This window comes from Pinus tabuliformis, chromosome 8, assembly GCF_031772625.1.
Source record: "Pinus tabuliformis cultivar Carrire ecotype Pingquan chromosome 8, CPIR1, whole genome shotgun sequence".
NCBI classification, from domain to species: Eukaryota; Viridiplantae; Streptophyta; class Pinopsida; order Pinales; family Pinaceae; genus Pinus; species Pinus tabuliformis.
Genome location: NC_142294.1, coordinates 612,986,056 through 612,999,766, shown reverse-complemented (window position 1 = coordinate 612,999,766; position 13,711 = coordinate 612,986,056).

The window sequence follows — 13,711 nt, the reverse complement described above, 5'->3', positions numbered from 1 at the left end:
CTTAGAGAAGGGATCTCTTTGTGCTAGGCAATCAACATGGCAATAATTTGAAAAATAATAGGCTTTGTATTAGTGGTTGAAAGGAAGCATACTAAATCACTATGTATGACGGATAGTAGCCTTCGTGACATCTACCTTGATTTGAACCTTATTAAACTCTGAATGATACTTCCTCTCAACATATTGGATTTGGCTTATGGGTGGCTAAATGCAAGAGAGACTGTAATGTCGATGAGCCTATGGTTGGGTAGAGAATGGCTCTCCCTTCTTTAGTTTCTAGCAAAACTTAAAGAGATGAAGATAAGTGTATTTATTTCTCTTTGATAAAATGGTTTTGTTTATTTGAAGTTTCATGAATGTTGTCATGTTGGGTTACTAAGTATGTATTAATGATGAATTGGAAGTATTCCTTAAATTATGTCACCTATGATAGTTTTGAGATGTATCATTCTCATTATATAAGTTAGAAACAAAATCTAGCTCTAAGGATATATATATATATATATATATATATATATATATATATATATATATATATATATATATATATATATATATATATATACATATATACATATATATATACATATATATGACTTGAAAGGTATGACATGATTAGATACATTGAAAAGGTGTGGCAACTGCCTTGTTTTGGATAGCTTCGAAAGTCAATTCGTAAATATGTCATATGTGTGTGTGTGCACACTTATCCTTATATGAATCTAAACGAGCTCACTGACAAGAGTAAGTGAGGAATTTGTTTTCTCTTAAGACGAGCCAACGTTTTTCCCTCTCTATTTGTAAAAGTTTGTAATTTGAATTGCAAAGTTTGCAAGCCTAAATGACTGTGAAGAAATTCATTCATCTGGGTGAAGTTGTGGATTTGGCTATTGGCCATCCCTTTGGTTTCCTTGAGTAGTCTATTTATTTGTAGGATTTATTTTCAATGCCTCTATTAGTTGGTGAATATCTCCATAACTTCATAAGCCTTAGGGGAAATTCAATAACTTTTCTAAGTCCCTTTAAGTCCTTAGAGTAGGCTGAGATATTTCTTTGTAAGCTTTTCTTTCCTAGAGAATTTTGGGGACTAAATTTAGAAATTGGGAGATGGAAGCCTTTTAACCCTAGCTCCCAGTCATATGCTTTGGTAGGATCTAAGACAGAGAGTTATTTGAGAAAGATCTTAAGTTTAGAAATATGATATTGAGATATCAGAATGCTAAGTGTTGGGTATTATATTGGATATCCTTGGAACTTCATCATAAACTCTTGATATTAATACATATCGATATGTTAGTCTAACAACACATATCTTAATTCTTGTTGTCATTTGTTGTTAGTTTGGTAAAGAAGTTACGAAGCCTTATGGAATATCAAGAATTTGAGGATTGGAAGCTTTAGCCCTAAACCATAGTCATATGTTTTGTTAGGGGGCCATGACCAAGAGATTAGGAGGGATGTGCTTAAGTCCAATAGGCAGGATATCTAGTTCTTGGAGTGTTGAGAGTTGAGTATCAAGAAGTACTTCACTCAATATATGATGTGAACCATTGATACTGACATGGGAACTTTTCATTTAAACTAAAAATTAAAAAGGACATAATTACCTTTCAAAGAAATCTCAACATTCTAGCCTAACTACTACTATAATATTTTGAGAATTTATAAACTTGTAATTGGCATTGTCTAACTATTCTATGCCTTGGAATTTTTGGGTGTAATACAATGAAACAATTTTTGGTCAAATCATGATACTTGTTTTTCAAAATGTGTTTTTGACTGCATATATAGATTCAACACCCTGAAAATCCCTTGGGGTAGTCATATGGTGGAGAGGTGACCACTCAAATTTGTGATTTGAACAAATCCCTGGTGAATTCTACACAAATTCTTCTAGAATATGACGACTATGGTTGGTTTTGTTGAATATGATGACTATGGATGACTATGGTGAACCATGTCACAATTGTTTTCAATTGTGACATTGATATTGTGACCATGCTTGACTATGTTAACTATAATTAACCATGTTTGAACATGTTTGACAATGAAGACGATGTTAGACTATATTTGGCCATAGTTGACTATATATGAACATTATGACATCATTACACTATGACACTAGGATTTGGTTGTAAAATTGTGGGATAATTTTTTTATTTATCACCTCATGATGTTGATTTTTTGTCATTATATTGTGACATTCATTTTTGTTCATAAAATTGCAACGTCAAATTTTGTTCATCATATTGTGACATTGTTATTGGTTTGTGACACTACAACATCATTTTTAGTTTTTTCCCATAGTGACATTGATTTGAGTTTATTGCATTGTGCGATTAATTTTTATTTGTCATATTGCAATGTTGATTTTTGTTCATCACATTGCGATACTATTTTTTTTATCATGTACAATAGGGCCATAGAAAACTTTAAGGATGGAAATTGATCTTAAAGATTAGAAACCTTGAGAATCTTACTAGTGATTAATATGTAAAGTGTAAAATGTTTAGTGATATACTTGTAAAAATACTCAAATTCATAATGATCTTAGATATAGTATTTATAAAAATTTGAGTGATTTTTAAGGTTAATTAGTTTCATACTATAAAATTTGGGTGAATCATTTAAAAACAAATGGAAATTGACGAATATTTTTTTTTGGACAAAAGGCATCATCCTATTGAACTTACACACAATGTTTTTATTATGGGTATTTCTAACCAATTCATAGCTATAATAGTGGCTTTGGTAGACCACCAATCATTTTCAAACATCTATTAGTTGTTTTAGTTTACCACTAACCATTTTTGCTCATCAATGTACCCCCATTAAGTTGTAAGAGAGTTGTAAGAGAGTACCAATTGAGGGTCTATTTCAATTCAAGATGAAATTTATAAATGGGCCCTAATCATGCCAAAATAGTTATTTGGAATAGTCTAGTGAAAGCCTTACTTTTATTTTTACCTATATTTTAACTAGATGCCAAGACATACACAACTGATGGACTAGTTAATTCCACTACTGAGAATTTATCCAATCGTATTAAAGTGTTTGTTTCTAAACCATCTTCCTCTTTTAACATTTGTTTGAAATAGTATTTGTCTTCCCACAATGAAGACAATGATGGGTATCGATACACCAATGGTCCATGTCACCAAATCAATGATAATGTCAACATTTATTAGAATTTTTGTATGGAAAATATTATTAGAGTCGAAAAGAAAATTGAAACTTACAAACTAAATTGGTTTGGAGTATTTGTAATTATGAAGGTTGATTTATTTTTCATATCCCAAGTAATGTAAATTATTGTTGAATTGTAATTCTTTCCAAGGCCAAACAATAGTTTGGAAACATTATTCTTTTCTTGTTTGTTATATTTCATACATTCATAAATGTTTTCTTTTCTTACGTTACATTAAAATATAATCTAGGTCAATTTCATTTTTTTTTATCGATATTATCTTTTGCATCCTACTATTCATTATTAATTATTTGATTTTCTTGAACTACATGATGGGGAGGATTGATCCCATACAAGGATTGTCTTGAAAAAACACTATTTCATACTTAACAAGTCCCTAATTTTTAGGTATTCTTAACTTGGTATTCAAGAGTTGAAATAGAATTTTTATCAAGTTAAACTTTTCTTGCATGATTGATAAACATGAAAGAGATTTTTTCAATGTACTAGTTGGAATTACGATTGAAGTGCTATCTATTATGGGAAATAATTCTATGATTATATTCATCACACTTGTTTGTTTTCATGTCTTGCATTAACTTTACTTTAAGCATGTTTAGTATGTCATGTACTAATTATCATGCACACTATATTGTGTTTTGATAGTGACCTACTTATTAAAATTTCAATAAAATCCTTTCTTTAGAATAAGGAATCTTGTAACTCTTCCATTTGTACAATTTGATGGCATGATTCAATCATTTTCTTTAATTTTACAATTAAGTGATTCTACTAGCTCCTTACTCAAAGAGACACTTTAACTCAAGCATATGTATCAAATCGCTCATGCAAACAAGCTGGACATGGGTCACATTTTTACATGGTGGAATTTTACAAATTTATGAGTTTTAAACGTTTGAATTTGGTAGTTTTTCTAGAAACAATTCATTGATGCCTAGCTTAGGAGTTTCAAAATGAAGAATTGAGGATGAGACTAACTTATACATTAAATCTTTCTAAATTGAGTGTATAATTTCTCAGCGTTATAATTGAGATGGGAATATTTTTAACTTGTAACTCCCTATATAATCATGACATCTTTAACTGTATTATTTTCTTTCAGAATCAATTATGAATGTAAATTTTTGGGACTGCTTTTATAAATTAGATGTCACAAGCTTTTAAGTGTTTTCTAAAGATTGTTTTCTTTACATAAGGTTAAATTATAATCAAATACTATGTAAACATTTTGCGAATTTCAAATTTCCCTTCTGCTTAATTAAAATAACTGCTCACTTTTTATCATAGTATCTTGAGCGAGATGCCCTAATCATCTAGTTTTGCCCAAGGTTTTCTTCTTTACAACAACATTTCATATTTTGACCAAAAAATTAATAGATATAAATAAACCTCACAAATTTAAAATACCGCAAGCCTTTAATTAAACATTTAAGTCTCAAATAATCTTTTATAGAAAGATGTTTTACTTTTCACAAAAATATATTTGGCAATTTTGGAAAGATAGAATTTTTCGTTAATAAATATATGTTCAAGTGGATTATTTAATCAATTGGTAGGAAAATCAACTTGCTGGTTGGTTCAAGTGGCTTCCATCCCTATATTTTGAGTATATGAAGGATTTTGTTTATGTCACAATGTAACCCATTAGCAAACAATGAAAATACTAAAGCGAACCTATGACTTGTAATTTTCTTTTATCTTATTAGACAAACATGCATGACAAAATATTGTATAATAAACAAAATAAAATCATCAATCCAAAGGTTATTGATGTGCTTTCTTTTAAAGTGTTGGCATTATGATGCATGTGTTGTACTTGATGGCAAACCCCCTCATAGAAGACCATCTCACTTATATACATTCAGAAGAGATATCAGATGTAACATAATACATAGATGCAGCACAGATCAAAGGAATCAAATGGCAAGTTCTTAGTAAGCTTTGCCATCAAGTCCAAAGGGGGAGATTGTTGGCATTATGGCTAAAGTGTTGTCCTTGATGGCAACCCTTTCAGGTGGTAGTTCACTATTCTTCAAGTCAGCAGCAGAAGTTGATGATCAGCTCTCATTATTGAAAAATTATGAAGGACGCAGGAAGCCAGTTCAGAAAGTGCGTCCCCGCAGGTATACCATGCAGAACCCGCGTCCAAAGACGCAGGCCAACCGTTCAGGGGGTGCGTCCACCCAGTGCACACATTTCAAGGCAGAGAAAAGCACGTGGGGGTTTCTTGTGTGGTATCTAGCCGACGGTTTTGCGTTTCTATGGTGTCCGCTCGTGGTATTCTCCCTTGATTTGAGGAGGAGATTGCCTATATAAAGCAAAGGAGATCATTTGGTTTGAGTATGTCTTTTGTTGAATATCTTATGAGGTGAGATCTGGTCTAGATCTAATGAAGGCGAATCTATTAATGGACCGAGATCTCTTGGCGCATGTTCAGATCTGTGGATCTGATTGTCTGGGTTACTTCTAAAGTCTTGAAATCATCTATGACCGGAGGGACGCAGGTGCAGTAAGGGTTCAGCTGCGTTCGGGACGCAGGAGCGAAGAGTTTCAGGTGCGCCGGACGCAGGCGCAGAAGGGTTCAGGTGCGCCGGGACGCAGGCAGTTCAGTAGACTCAGTGCGACGGACTCAGGCTAGCAGTTGAGCAGAGTGCGTCCGGGACGCAGGCCAGCAGTTGAGCAGGCTGCGTCCAGGGACTCAGGCCAGCAGTTGAGCAGGGTGAGTCCGGGACTCAGGCTAGCAGTTGAGCAGGGTGAGTCCGGACTCAGGCTAGCAGTTGAGCAGGGTGCTTCCTTCTCTTAAAATCTTTGTTTATCATTGTTGTGTTCTGGGTTTTGTCCTATTATTGTTGATCTGGTTACTTCAGTTGATTGGGTGTTTCAGAAGGTTGTTTGAGCTTCAATGTTGTTGTTGGGTCCAGTATGAAAATTGGATGAAATGTGGCCTTTCAGTTTATGGGTTGTACTTCAGTGTATCCAGTATGAAAATTGATGAAATGTGGTACTTGAAGGAGAGAAGATTGTAGGCCGGCACCTACGTACTAGTATCTAAGCTAGTACAAGAGCTAAAGGAAATCTTTGGAGCATTGTAGCAGGTAGTAGCCTGCGTACTAGTAAATGGATCGGCTAGTACAAGAGCAAAGGGGGTTGTAGCTCCCGTACTGGTATAAGGCTGCACCAGTACAAATATTGTAAAAGAATTTTCTTTTTAAGAAGAAGATTGAGATGACTTGCAGCAGGTGGTTTTCTCCCGCATTGGGTTTCCACCTTACATCATTTTGTTCATGTGTGTGCCTTATGTGTGATGATCTACTTTATGTTACTGCATTTGTTAACTGATAATATGGTTGATAATGTTCTAATGCACTCATTGAAGATCGATTAACTTAATCATAAGAAGTTGTGGAAGTAGCATATATGAATCTGATTATGGAAATGAAAAATTTTTATTAATATGATAATACTGATTCACCCCCCCCTCTCAGTATTATTTCCAACAATTGGTATCAGAGCAGGTCCTTTGATAGAAGCTTGATCGCTTGAAGGAGATTCGTGGAAGAATGGGAAAGAAGCTTAAGAAGAAAGCTAATAAGAAAAAGAAGTCATCTCAGAAGAACTATGACAGTGGAAGAATCGATTGGGGATTAGGCATAAGAAGCTCTTCAGATTCAGAATCAGATTCAGAGTCATTATCAGGTATGAATGTGTTATCCTCTGATGTTCCAGCTATATTTCCTTGTGAAAGAGATGAAAGTGATAGCGAAACTACTGAATTTGCTCTTATGGGTGAACAAGAAAGACATCAAATAGAGGCAGAATTTAAAAGGCTGACAGACAAAATTAGAGATCAACAAGATCTATTAAACAAAAAGGAATGTGATTTCAAAGAAGAAGCTACCAAACTAAGGGCACAACTAGAAGAAGGAAACAAGGTAAGAAAGCTACTCAAGCACAAGGAAGACCAATGTCAAAAATTGCAGCATGAAATGACATCATTAAGAAAAGAAGTCAACGAAAGAAGCACAACCATCAAGAAACTCAAAGATAGATCCAGCTACTATGAAAATCTTGAAGCTACAATCCTCTCACTAAAAGAAGATCTTGAAGAATCAAAGAAGCAGAATACAGATCTACTCCAAGCTATTGCAAAACAAGAAAACGAAGTCACCAGCTTAAAATCTCAACTGGAATGTGCCTTCCGAGTTCGTCAAATGCAGCAGGATCTGTATGAAGAACAAGAAAAAAGAAATTCTCAAACTAAGGGAACAAATGGAAGAAGGAAGGAAAGCTGAAGAAGTTTTGAAAAAGAAATCTCTTGAAAAGGAAGAACAGCTTCAGGTTGAGGTAAATATCTTGAAAGGTAAACTAGAAGAAAAGGATAAGCTTTTACGATTTCAAGATAGCTCTAAAGTATTGGATGATATTCTTAGTAGTCAAAGGTCCCCTACTATAAAGACTGGTCTTGGTTTCCAGGAATCTATTGAAGGTGAATCTAGTTCACAAGGTGAGGCAAGAAACTCTAAAAGGAAATCTAAAGTGATCAACGAAGAAGTGAAAGATCAATCTCATCATCAACCAAGGAAAGAGATTCCTCAAAGAAAATCCTTTACTCCTCCTATGAATAATTTTGAATGTTATGTATGTCATAATCTTGGACATGTTGCAGCTAGATGTAGAAGAAGAAGAGTTCAAGACCATTATGCAGAAAGGTCATCTCAATCAAGGTACTTTTATGGATATTGCTTTGCTTGTAATATGTTTGGTCACAAAGCTACTGATTGTTACAGGAGGAATATGAAACATGTAAGATGTTATGCATGTAACAAGCTTGGACATATAGCCAAGGAATGCAGGAACAAAGTTTGGACACCATATCAAAAGGAGAAAATGTCAACATCACGCTTGAAGATATGGAGGAAAAAGGAAGTACAGTTAGAAAAGGATGGCACAGTACAATGTACAGACATACCAGAATCAGAGGAAGCTGAAAGTACAGGACGCAGTGCAGTAACAGGAGACCTGCGTGCGGACGCAGGCCAGACCAAGTCCAGGTGCGTCCAGGACGCAGTTCAGTAACTGAAGATCTGCATGGGGATGCAGAGCGACTGAGGATAAGGTGCGTCCCTGAAGCAAAAGGACGCGGCACGATAGTAATTTTGGGTGCGTCCCTGAGTAAAAGTACGCGGCGCGATAGTGTTTTTGGGTGCGTCCCTGCAGCAACAGGACACAGCGCAGCAGAAGATAAAGTGCGTACCTGTCTCAAAGCATTTATTGGCTGATTCTTCTTGATATGCATGATCAGATTTAACAGATGGCACTGGTTCAGGGGGAGCATATGTCCTAAATGCATTGTTGGCATTATGGTCTTTGGTGACAATGCTTATGATTCTTGCTATTATGAGTTGGTCACATGATCAGATAATGATGCTTGCATGAAGTCTTTATTATCCTTGGCACATATATGGATGAGGTTGGCTGATTTCGTGGATGATTACTCAAAGTCGCATTGTTGGAGACATGATGATGATGAGTTACTCATACGCATTTCATGATGATGTTGACATGAGCAAGATGCATGATTTCTTTCTTGGCACAAATGGATGAGGATTGTTGGCTGGATACAGGGATGATTATTCATACATATGTTGATTGATGATGATGCTTTCATTTGATGGCTCTTGATTCATGTAGATCTGGATGGTTATGAGTTAATGTTGACAGATACTATGGAGCAGATTATACAGTGCTGTTGTTTGTCATGATCTTGAGATGTTTGGAAGGTCGTAGCAAGACTCATGTTGTAATGGTCTATCTATTATAGTCATCTCTTCAGGTCATGTAACGGCCTATGTTCCCCCACTATGCATGGGATGAAGATGTAATGTATCTGGTTCTCATATTTCTGATGTATTCCCACTTGGTTGGATGGATGATCCTTATTGTGATAGGTGATGGATGTATGTATTGAGTCTTTTGGTGATAGGAAGGTCATTTATGATATATATAGAGTCATGTTCTTCTTGTAGAACATCTTTTTGCAGACCTTGCTTACAGTCAGGGGGAGCTTGACCATACAGCAGAGCAGACATCTCAGCTGGTTCTCAGAAAGACCATTATCAGATTGGAGCACCATGACATATACAAAGGGGGAGCTCATTCAGAGACTTCAGCAGATCTGGTTCATAGTCAAAGGGAGCATGTTCTTAGGGGGAGCATACCCCTTTTCCCTTGATGTCAAAGGGGGAGAGTGATCTGGTGTTGTTGCCATCAAGTCCAAAGGGGGAGATTGTTGGCATTATGATGCATGTGTTGTACTTGATGGCAACCCCCCTCATAGAAGACCATCTCACTTATATACATTCAGAAGAGATATCAGATGTAACATAATACATAGATGCAGCACAGATCAAAGGAATCAAATGGCAAGTTCTTAGTAAGCTTTGCCATCAAGTCCAAAGGGGGAGATTGTTGGCATTATGGCTAAAGTGTTGTCCTTGATGGCAACCCTTTCAGGTGGTAGTTCACTATTCTTCAAGTCAGCAGCAGAAGTTGATGATCAGCTCTCATTATTGAAAAATTATGAAGGACGCAGGAAGCCAGTTCAGAAAGTGCGTCCCCGCAGGTATACCATGCAGAACCCGCGTCCAAAGACGCAGGCCAGCCGTTCAGGGGGTGCGTCCACCCAGTGCACACATTTCAAGGCAGAGAAAAGCACGTGGGGGTTTCTTGTGTGGTATCTAGCCGACGGTTTTGCATTTCTATGGTGTCAGCTCGTGGTATTGTTCCTTGATTTGAGGAGGAGATTGCCTATATAAAGCAAAGGAGATCATTTGGTTTGAGTATGTCTTTTGTTGAATATCTTATGAGGTGAGATCTGGTCTAGATCTAATGAAGGCGAATCTATTAATGGACCGAGATCTCTTGGCGCATGTTCAGATCTGTGGATCTGATTGTCTGGGTTACTTCTAAAGTCTTGAAATCATCTATGACCGGAGGGACGCAGGTGCAGTAAGGGTTCAGGTGCGTCCGGGACGTAGGAGCGAAGAGTTTCAGGTGCGCCGGACGCAGGCGCAGAAGGGTTCAGGTGCGCCGGGACGCAGGCAGTTCAGTAGATTCAGTGCGACGGACTCAGGCTAGCAGTTGAGCAGAGTGCGTACGGGACGCAGGCCAGCAGTTGAGCAGGGTACGTCCAGGGACTCAGGCCAGTAGTTGAGCAGGGTGAGTCCGGGACTCAGGCTAGCAGTTGAGCAGGGTGAGTCCGGACTCAGGCTAGCAGTTGAGCAGGGTGCTTCCTTCTCTTAAAATCTTTGTTTATCATTGTTGTGTTCTGGGTTTTGTCCTATTATTGTTGATCTGGTTACTTCAGTTGATTGGGTGTTTCAGAAGGTTGTTTGAGCTTCAATGTTGTTGTTGGGTCCAGTATGAAAATTGGATGAAATGTGGCCTTTCAGTTTATGGGTTGTACTTCAGTGTATTCAGTATGAAAATTGATGAAACGTGGTACTTGAAGGAGAGAAGATTGTAGGCCGGCACCTACGTACTAGTATCTAAGCTAGTACAAGAGCTAAAGGAAATCTTTGGAGCATTGTAGCAGGTAGTAGCCTGCGTACTAGTAAATGGATCGGCTAGTACAAGAGCAAAGGGGGTTGTAGCTCCCGTACTGGTATAAGGCTACACCAGTACAAATATTGTAAAAGAATTTTCTTTTTAAGAAGAAGATTGAGATGACTTGCAGCAGGTGGTTTTCTCCCGCATTGGGTTTCCACCTTACATCATTGTGTTCATGTGTGTGCCTTATGTGTGATGATCTACTTTATGTTACTGCATCTGTTAACTGATAATATGGTTGATAATGTTCTAATGCACTCATTGAAGATCAATTAACTTAATCATAAGAAGTTGTGGAAGTAGCATATATGAATCTGATTATGGAAATGAAAAAGTTTTATTAATATGATAATACTGATTCACCCCCCCCTCTCAGTATTATTTCCAACATAAAGGGGTGAAGATATATCAGATTCTCATGATCATTCAAATTAGTGATAGGAAAATATGTAGAAAAGGTTGCTATAAATTATTGAAAATATGATCTATAAAGGATTATTTGGAACAAAACGCTTCAAACCATAAGTGGTTTTTCTTAGTTGACCCTGGTGGCTACATAACCCTCCACTCCGACGATTAAGAGTTTTCATGTGAAAGCAACCTCCAATGGTTAGTTAACCCGGCAGTTCCGACCACAACTCCATGACGTTAACATGTGAACATGACGGACGTAACACCTAACGGTTAGCTTTGACCGTTCCGACAAACCATACCCATGGTGATTAATACAATGCTAACCACCGCATGTGAATAGTCCACCACTGCCACTGAAGGTCATGATTTACATTAGCGCTAATCTCGTTTTAACTCTAATTAAGCGCAGTTTATATTAATTAATTGCAAGTTTATTTTTTTGGTAAGTTTGGTGGTGCCCAAAAATTCGGGTCCGCCACCAAAATTAGCAGCACTAACTGGAGATGTCCCAGAATTAGAGGAGAAAATATAGGAAAAGACTGATTAAGCTTTAGAGAAGTCAATTTTCGACCAAATTGAGCTTAGAAAGAGGTGTTCTTGGATATTTTGGACATTCTGAACACATTGGTGTAGGTATCAGGAGTCATAGAGATTTGTAAAACAATTTTTTTCCACATTGATCTAATAAAGAGGCCCAAGCCATGGATGGTAGACCAAGGAGATGTAGCCTAGGAGGGGTGAAATCCTTCATCAAAACATTGTGTTAATGTGTCTCTTTGCTGGTTTGGTACACTTTGAAGGCTTATTGTTCAGTATTGTTTTCTGAAGCTATTTTTCTCATGAATGTCTTTTTAAACTTAAGGAAATTTACCTGATTGTATGCACAAACAGCTAATGAAACCTTAGCACAAGAAGAAATAACAAGCACATATTTATAAATATGTAATTGTTATTACCACAAAAAAACTAACTATCAAAAGACAGATCAAGTTGGTATGAGAGCAAGGTTGAATTTCTTGATTGCTTGAATTTGTGCAATTAGGGTTTTAATGGTTGCAAAATTGTGATGCTTACAAGGTTAAAGTTGCAGAAAGGAGAAGGGAATCTATTGGTTGCAACTCCTGAGGTAATGCCTAGAAGAAGGAGAGCCACAAGGCCACAATCTCCACCACCCAAAATTCCAATTCCAGCTGCACTTGAAACTCCTCAAGTTTTTCCTTCAACTGAGATTGAAGAGGTACAAGCAATACCAATTTCTGAGCCTGAATCCATAGCCATTATGTCTAGAGAAAGAGAGCCTAAAGGTCCCTCTTCGGAAGAGGAAGAATTCAAGAAAGATTTCTATACTTTGACTGAGATGGTTAAAGTGCTCTATGAAGAGAGGAACATTAGAATCGTTGGAGAGAGTTCTAAACCTCCACATGGAGAAGGAAGCTCAGAGGACAAAAAAGATGAGAAGAAGGATTCCAAAGGGAATGGTAGAAAGTCATCTCCTCCATCGTCCTCATCATCTCCATCATCTCACATAGCATCATCTTCCACTACCACCACTAAAAATGCCCATACTCATTCAAAAACCCCAAAAGGAAAGACTCCATTATTGAAATTGGACATAAAATTTGAACTTCCCATGTACAATGGAAAGGTGAATGCAAAAAAGTTGGACAACCAGATTCAACAGTTGGAGGTATATGACAGAATTTAGAACCTTCAAGAAGATGATATAAAGATCCAGTTGGCTTCATTGTGGCTAGAAGGAGCTGCACTAGTTTGGTGGGAAGCAAAGACTCAAGAGGAAATGAGAATCCATGGTAAGGTACCCATCACTTGGGTTGAATTTGTTTCTACAATTAAAGGATAGTTTTATCCTTTAGCCTATATGCAAAAAGCAATTATGAGTTGGCAGAATTTTAGGCAGCATAAAGGCCAGACAATCTAAGATTATACATAGGCGTTTAGGAAAATGGATTTGTTATTAGGAGTGAATTTGAATTCCCAAGATACATTGCTGAAATATATTGGGGTTTCACATTGCTATTTGAAACATACTATCCTTATGTTTAATCCAAACAATTTAGATGAGGTATGTGTGCAAGCCACGCATCTTGAATCTAGAGGAAAGAACAATCAAGAAGAGGTAGTAAGAGGAAGCCATTCAAGGGTAAGGAGAAAGAGAAGGGTGGAAAAGGGAAGGGAAATAAAAATGCAAGTGTGAAGAAGGAAGGGGAGAAAGTAACATGCAAACATTGTTCCAAAGAGGGGCATGATGAAGCCCATTGCTAGAAATTACATCTCGAATTAAGGCCTAACAAACAAAAAAAATAGGGAAAACAAAAGATGACCACTACCACACAACATGACCTTGGTTCAAATTTTGGTGATGAGACCAAGATTTCAACCATGTTTACAAAAGGAAAAGAAACTATCGCAAGCACTAGTTCATCACATAGTCAAAACAACACTCCAAATGAAGAGTCAAGA